We start from the raw sequence: 8358 nt of genomic DNA on the forward strand, positions 1-8358 counted from the left end.
GATAGAGATAGAATCAGTATTGATTTTAGCTGTACTAGAATATATTTTATGAAATTGAGTACCCTTACGGTTAGTGCATAAATGTTTAGAATTACAAGATTCTCTTTGATTTTTATTTTTGACTATATACTGTTATTTCCTATTTTTTGAATCATTTTGATTTAAAGCTCCTTTACCCTCCACCCCCCCGAGGGAGGAACAGTCTTGCTAGGCTACAGAGGAGGACATGGCAACCAGTTCTAAAGATACCTGATAAGCTAGGGTCAGATGGAAGGGGAGGAAGACCTCCCCTAGCAGGGAAAGGGGCAGGGAGGAGAGGAGGGAGGGAGGGTGGGATTGGGAGGAAATGAGGGAGGGGGCTATGGCTGGGATACAAAGTAAATAACCTGTGATTAATATAAAATAAAATAAAAATTAATAAAAAAGTATTTTGTAAGATATTAAAGTAGCTTGCTTCTTTCTTTGTTTCCATTTTCTTAGAATACCTTTTTCCATACTTTTACTCTAAAGTGATTTCTGTACTTAATGATACAGTGGTTTTGTTATATGCAGCAGAAGGATGGATTCTCTTTAGTAATCCAGTCTGTTAGTCTGTGTCTTTTCATTGGTGAATTGAGATCTTTATTATTGAGAGTTATTAATGAGCAGTATTTACTAATTTAAGTCCTCTTATTTTGTTGTAGTGGTCTCCCCCCCCCTTCTTTTGATCAATTGTTCTGGGATCATTTATCTGGCATATTGTCTTGGTTGTTCATGTTTTTGAGCTAGCATCTAGGCATCTGGACTTAGGATGTTTGTTATGTGTCTTGGTTTAGATATCAGATCTCACCCTTGTTGGGTTGGTGTTATATTCTTTGGTTGCTGTTGCTCACTCTAGTTTTTAGCCAAGTGTGTCAGTTGTTGGGCCCGTGAATTACAGCCAAGTCTGGTGGTAGTGGCAGACAGTAGTTCTGCAGGTCAACAAAGAAAATGAATGAAATGAAGATAATGAATTGGAGATAAGCTAATAGGAATGGATGAAAGGAGTGATGGGGAAGAACTAGGTAGATCTTGGGCACTGCCTCTATATCCAGAGGCTGAGTCCCGAGGGTATATAGGTAGACTAGGAGGAGGAGCTAATATGAGCCAGTGGCAGATAGTCTAAGGTCTTAATAGACTGCAATGGAGGAAGTAGAGGAGGATAAAGTTCACCTCATGAGACCTAGCCAAGTATGAGGGCTCTAGTAGAGAGCTATTATTCCAGATGGCCAAGAGCCACAGGGAAATGGAGATGGGCTAGAAGAAATGGCTGGAAGAGTGACAAGGAAGAACTAGCCATTAGTTTTTAACAGGACAGAGCTACATAATAACTTGTTCTTCTGTGTGGCAAAAGCTGCATTGGTGGTTCATATTCATTTGAAAGGACAAATATTGATGTCAGTAAATATTGGTGAAGTAGGAATATGAGAGGATTGGGAAGAAACCAGATGGCAGACATTATCTGAGCCATAATGCTGGGCTGGGTTGTCTTCTATTTGTCTTGTGACTCCATCAGTAGCTTTCGTCCTTAGGGTAAATGACTGGATCCTCTGACATGTCTGAGTCAGTTATGAAATGGATGCCTGGTTGAGCAATTGTATAAAGGGACTACAAGATGACTGGACCTCAATTCATCTTAAGGCTGATGCTTAGACTGAACTAGACAGAGAGGAGCTGAAAGATTAATTTTTACACCAATGGGAAAGGCAGCTGAATTGCTTTTACAGGCTGCTGAGGGTAGCAGGAATATGAATAAACTATAGCTTAACCTGAACTCCTAAATTAACGACCAGCAGGTGCCTGGTTTAATTTCATAGTGCTATGGATCCATTGAATCATTTTATATGCATGCTTACAATAACATGTTTTTAGTTCATACATGTGCATTGTGATTAGAGGATTCAAAGGGCATAATAGTAAAAATGTATACTCCACTTCTTTCAAGTTTCCTAGTGACACAGTCTCCTTTCCAGCGGTGTTAGAAATTGCTGGTTTCCAATGTCCTACCTTATTATCTCTCTTTGTTTCATGGCTGTCTTCTCTAGCCTTAAATACATCCTGCCCTGGAACTTCTCAGGTTATGTCTCCCAATGCCTTGTTAAATTGAACCTTACGTATCCATTTTCAAAGCCTCAATGATTTATTTATTCTTCTCTGATTTTCTTTCCATCTCTATGTAATAAGCTTCCTACATCTCATTCCTGCGGGTACTGTTATACTTCCTTGACATCATTCTTTTCTTTGGCCTGTTTGACCTTTCTGCTTCTGGGATATTCAGGTTAGGTTACATTTTATCTTGTTTGTTTACACTGCTTTTCATTTCCTTATTATCATTTTTTTGGTCATTTTAACCTGAATCATCTACATCTTATCAGATGTCTTGGTGTCTATTTGAGTTACTATGTTGTTATTACTAAATGATGCAAAATATGTTCAGGAATCTACATGAAGGTTCTTGTCACCAAGCCTGACAACCTGAGTTTGGTGACCTGGGACCCACATGGTAGAAGGAGAGTAAACTTGCTATTACAGAGTGTTCTCTGACCCCCCAAGCACTCAGTCGTGTGAGTTTGCTCCCTTTCTCTATTAATAAATAAATATGACAATAAGAAAATAAAGTATTTAGTTGCGTTTGAGCCTGAAATTATATGAATCCCAAAAGATTTAAAGAGTTTAGCAAAAGCTTTCAATTGGAAGTTTGCTCCAACTGACAGGGTTTCTCTGTTTATTACTGACTGTCCTTGAACTCACTTTGTAGACCAGGTTGTCTTGGAACTCACAGAGATCTGCCTCTGCCTCTGCCTCTGGAATGCTGGGATTAAAAGCGTATGTGAACTGCCACCACCTGGCTTGAACTTTGCCTTTGATTCATAAAAATTTAATTAAATAAATGAATTTTCTCAGGATAAATTCTTTTCTTTTTTGGAAGATAATAAAAGAAATCATGATTCAGAAAGTTTTGTATCATTTAATGTACATAAACATATTTAGAACTTAGCTGTATGCAATGACCCATGTAGGTTGAGAGCTTTTGCCTGTTTTTGCCACCTCCTGTCTGTGCAATTTTAAGCAACTTGTCACATCTTTCTACATCTTGATTTCTTGCCAGGGAAATGAGTAAAGGCAAGTGCATCGTTGAATAGATCACTTACCACATAGTAAATATTTGATAAGTTCTGAGTTATTGTTGCTGTTATACATTGCACCATTTAACTATTGGTTCATTTAACTATTCTCCTGAATTAGCAAAAAAAAAATGTTTACTTCTGAATCCTCCAAACATCTTACCATATTAAGAAAGGGATTTAGAATATGTGATTATGTCAAGCACCTTTTAGAAGGGTTACCAGGTGTTATTCAGCTGAACTCCACATTAGTACAAAGTCCTTTAAAGATGGAGGGCACAAACAGAAACATGACAACAGTGTCAGGACTAGAGTACTTAAGTGCAGAAAGGTTCCAGCCATTTCTGTCTTTCACCGTGGAAAATGGAAAAAGGAAAAAGGGACATGAAGTGTAGGTACCCTCCAGAAAAGGGGGAACAAAGCAAGAAAATGAATGCTCCTTTATGATTTCTATAAAGGATCTCCTTGCTGACGGACACCTTGATTTTAGTCTGCTGTGATCTCATTCAGACTTCTAGCATTAACTAGAAGATGATAAGATTAAATTATTTTAAACCAGCAGGTTTGAGGCAATTTGAATGAATATCAATAAGAAATGATTATTTCTCCCTAGAAAGACTCTTTTTGATCAATTTCCTATGTGTCAATGTCCCCTGTATCAGTTTTGGATGCAAACACAGACCAATCAACAAGTTGTAACTACTAAGGATTTTAGCAGACAAGCATGGTAGCTTGTAACTTGGTCTTTTTTAGTGGAGAAGAGGAAACCAGATTAACCATAACCCAATGTTTTCTTTCTGACTTGGATTCCACTGAAGTACAGGGTTAGAATACTGGGGAAATTCCCACCCTACTGTCAAGGACAGACCTTAACTGGCAGTAGGTTTATCTACAGCCATGCCAGGGTTTCCCCATTTCCTCATAGCCATGGCTAATTTTCAAGATCAATGTGTACTGAGCACATGGTATGTGTGGTGGTTCAGCGCTTTGACTATATTGTCTTAGTTAAGCCTGTCAAAATTCTGATGGTGGTCAACAGGAATGTATGTTGTTATTCAAATCTTAGGTCATGGCTCATTAATTTTTTTCATCAGTTTTGTGGGGAGTGACTAGCAGTTTTAAATAGCACAGTGGTATATAACCAGTGTATTGCATGAAGCAAGAGTAGGTATACTTTCATAAAATTTTAAATTTCAAATAGACATATCATAGTACGTGTATAATAGTTGTTAATATGTATTTGTGTAGTGGGTTTTATTAAAACACACACTTATTGACACTGGTTACATTTCTGACAGTGGGTTAAAGATCTTTAAAGCACCAATGAAATGATTAAACATGTTGTATCCAATAACAGAGCTAACTCTTTTCATTCTAATTATTTGTCTTACCTGTTCTGTAATCTTGAGTGTGCTACTTATTCTTTTCATATTGTCACATCATTTATGGAACCTTTTTGAGTAGTGAATGAGTTAATTTGACCGTAGCACTTTGACAGTGCCATAGTACTTAGCACTTGGATATTTTCTCAGAATGCTTTGGGTTAGAAAGTGGTACAACCAGCCAGATTCCTGCTTTGTCTAACAAAATTTCCTCTCTTAGCTACTATGTGTCATTGCTTGAGTTTGAAATCCAAGCCAACTTTATATAAACTTAGATGTTCTCTGAAAGCAAACAATAGAAGAATAAATCTCCCTTTACAGTTACCAACAACTAAAATACTAGGCTTTCTCATCTTTTGCACTTGGCCTAGTTGGCATAGTCCTATCTCTGAGGAAATGCAGGCTTTGTGACTTGTTCTGCTCTGAATAGCAAGAAAGGAACATGTGGAAAGCAGCAGCTAGCTTCTCCTGTATAGAACAAACTGATGATTCACTTACACTTAGACAGTGAGGTCCCAAGCGGACTACATCCAAAGGGAATCACATCATGGAAAAAATCTAACAGGAATCTGGAGGGACTTCTTTTGCCTAAAAGCTCATTAGGTAAACCAGAGCACCAACCTGTATGTGTGTGTGTGTTTTGTGGTTGTTGTTTTGTCTTTTTATTTTTCTTCCTGATCTATTTCTTTTCTTCTACTAGGAAACTCAGGCATCTTACTAACTGTTTAAAACAAATTTTGGCCCAACTGGCCTTTGAAATCTATAGCAAGGCCATATTGTTTTTATAAACTCTGATATTTTAAAAATCAGGAAGTTTATGTCTTCCAATGTTAATATAACTGAGTATTATTCTAGTCCCTTAAACCATTGGCATTATATTCATGTAATAACACTCTACAATGAGTTGCACAGTGTAGATTGATTTTGTTGCTATATTTCGGGAATTTTTTATTTTTTATTTTTATTTTTTTAGCTTTCAGATCAGGAAGCAAGTGAGTCTAACTTGTCTGACGGGATCTAGCCTGAGACATCAGTGTTTTGAACAACTAGGAAAAGAAAAGAAAAGAGGTAATTCAGCTTGTTTGCCCATGTCAACATGTCCAGTTCCTTGTAGTAACAATGGTAATCTTTCAGTATTTATTTAGTTTGAATGAAGGCTGTGGCCTGTTGCCCTACTGCCTCAGGGCTGTAAGTAGAAGGGAAGTTACAGCCAGTAATTCCCTCACAAAGATGTGTCTCTTTCTCTTTTAAAGGGTATGAATTATCCGTGAGGTCAGTGGTAGTCTAAATTAGCTACTCAAATGTAGTCACATGGTGTCATTTTGAAAGACACATTATAGAGCTGGTTATTAACCTCTGTGCAGAAGATCTCAAATTGGTGAAAAATTCTGTTCAGATGAATTGCATGTTTCATTGGTCTCTGTGGGTGGCAGGTAGAAATTGTAGGCTTGGGGAAGTGGTCCCACAAGGATGCATGTGGGTCTTTCTGATGCTCTGAAAACATACTAGGGTCCTCTTATTTCTGAAAACAAGGATGAGACAACAGTTTGTTTGCTTCTCAGTGTTCCTTTCTGCCAAACACAGGGTTTTCTCACAGCAGTCATCTTGGGGTAAGAACATTTTGTTAGACCTCTGGGGGAAGAGGGTAGAAGTTAGATCCAACACTGGATGGTCTTTATGGATATGTACATTAAGGTGCCTTAGTACATGCAGGCTATTATAACAAAACATTACATTTGTTGTAGTTTATAAATAACAGAGTTTTGTTAATTGGTGTGTATTTATCATATATATTGTTGATTTTTAAAAAGATTTGACCTTCCCCCTTTTTTTGAGACAGGATTTCTCTGTGTAGCCTAGGTTGTCATGGACTTTTTTTGTAGACCAGGCTGGCATCAAACTCACAGAGATCTGCTTGCTTCTGCCTGCCTCTTACCAAGTGCTGGGACTACAGGTGTGCACCCAGCTTATATTTGACCAACTTAACCCTTATACTTTCCTCTTCTTACCTTTATCCCTTTATTCCCCCATGAATTTCTTCCTTTTCACAACTCTTTTTCTGCTTTTTATGTATTAGTCACAGTTTTCTAGAAGAACAGAACCAATAGAATGAACAGATGGATACATATTACAAAGGGGGGTTTATTAAATTGCCTAGGTAGTCCAAGGAAGGATGTCTGTATACTGTAAAGGTTGAAAACGTGGAGGTGCTCAGTCCATGAGGCTGGATGCTATAGTAGTCCCAATCTGGAGCTGAAAACCTGAAGGATTCCTGGAGAGTCACTTGTCTTCGTTCCATGTTGGAAGACTGAGGAAAGCTGGATTCTAGTGCCAGCAAAGATGGACCCAGCAGCATGGTAGATACACATACCAGCAATGAGTGAAGGTGAACAGCGACAGCAAAGCTTTCCCCTTAGATCCCTTGCATCTTGGCTCCCTCCAGAAGGTGTTGCCTACTCTGGGGGAAGGAACGTGTTCCAGCCTCAGTAAATCATCCTGGGAAATAACCTCACAGACATTCCCACAGGCCTGCTTTTAGTTGAACCAGATCCAATGAAGTTGATGACCAAGATTAACTGTTATAGAGCTATAGCTAGCAAAGATTCTTCTCCCATTCAATTGGTTGTCCTTCCCATATGATGATAATTTCATTTACTGCACATCTCTTTAATTTTGTGAAAGCCCATTCATTAGTTATTAGTATTATTTCTTGAGTTTCTGAAAGTACTTGCTTATGCCTATGTACTAAAGTATAGTCCCTATTTTCTGCGAACAGTTTTAGATGATCAGATCTTGAATTAATGTCTGATCCATTTAGAGGTGATTTTTGTTCAGGGTGAAATATAGACTAACTTGCATTCATTTTCCTGTGGATTCTAGCTTTTCCACACCATTTGTTGAAGAGGTAATATATGTATTTTTCTCCAGACTATATATTTGGCATTTCTGTCAATCATCATTTGGCTTAGCTATATGTAGATCCATTTCTGTGTGTGTGTGTGTGTGTGTGTGTGTGTGTGGTTTTTTTAAACTCCTTTAATTTATATCCTCAGTTTTTGCAGTTTTTGTGACAGCACCCTTTTATATATTCCTATGACTTGAAACTTGAAACCAGGTAATAACTATTATCAGGTGATAACTATTGAGCCTTTTTATTTTTCCTCTCAATGGCTTTGACTTTCTTGGGTCCAACACCATTTATTGAAGGCATTGTCTTTTTTCAGTGTGTTTTTCTAGCATCTCTATAAAAAATCAGGTGTACATATGTGTATGGATTTATTTTTGGGTATTCAATTAAATTCTATTCATTAATGTATGTGTTTTTATACTAATACCATATGGATTTTTGTTTGTTTGTTTGTTGTGTTTTACTGTAGCTCTGAGATATACTTACAAATCAGGAATTCTGAGTCCTCTGGTAGTTCTTTTATTGTTTAGGATTGTTTTAGCTATCCTGATTTTTGTTGTTGCTGCTTGTTCTTTTTCCACATGAAGTTGAACATTTTTCTTTCAAGGCCTGTGAATAACTGTGCTAGAATTTTGATGGGAATTGCATTGAATCTGTAGATTCAATGCATATTTGGCAGGATAGCCATTTTAACTGTGTTAATCCTACTGATCCATGAGCATGAGACGTCTTTCCATCTTCTGATTTGGCTTGAACCCGTGCAGGTTCTGTGTGTGCCGCCATAATCTCTGTGAATATGTACCTTACTCCCTTTGTGTCTGAAGGACACTGTTTCCTTGAAGTCTTCCATCCCTTCAGACTCCTATCTATCTATCTGTCTATCTATCTATCTATCTATCTATCTATCTATCTATCTATCTATCTA

The sequence above is a fragment of the Psammomys obesus genome, unplaced genomic scaffold, assembly GCF_907164565.1.
Source record: "Psammomys obesus unplaced genomic scaffold, mPsaObe1.curated_primary_1811, whole genome shotgun sequence".
In the NCBI taxonomy this organism is placed as follows: Eukaryota; Metazoa; Chordata; class Mammalia; order Rodentia; family Muridae; genus Psammomys; species Psammomys obesus.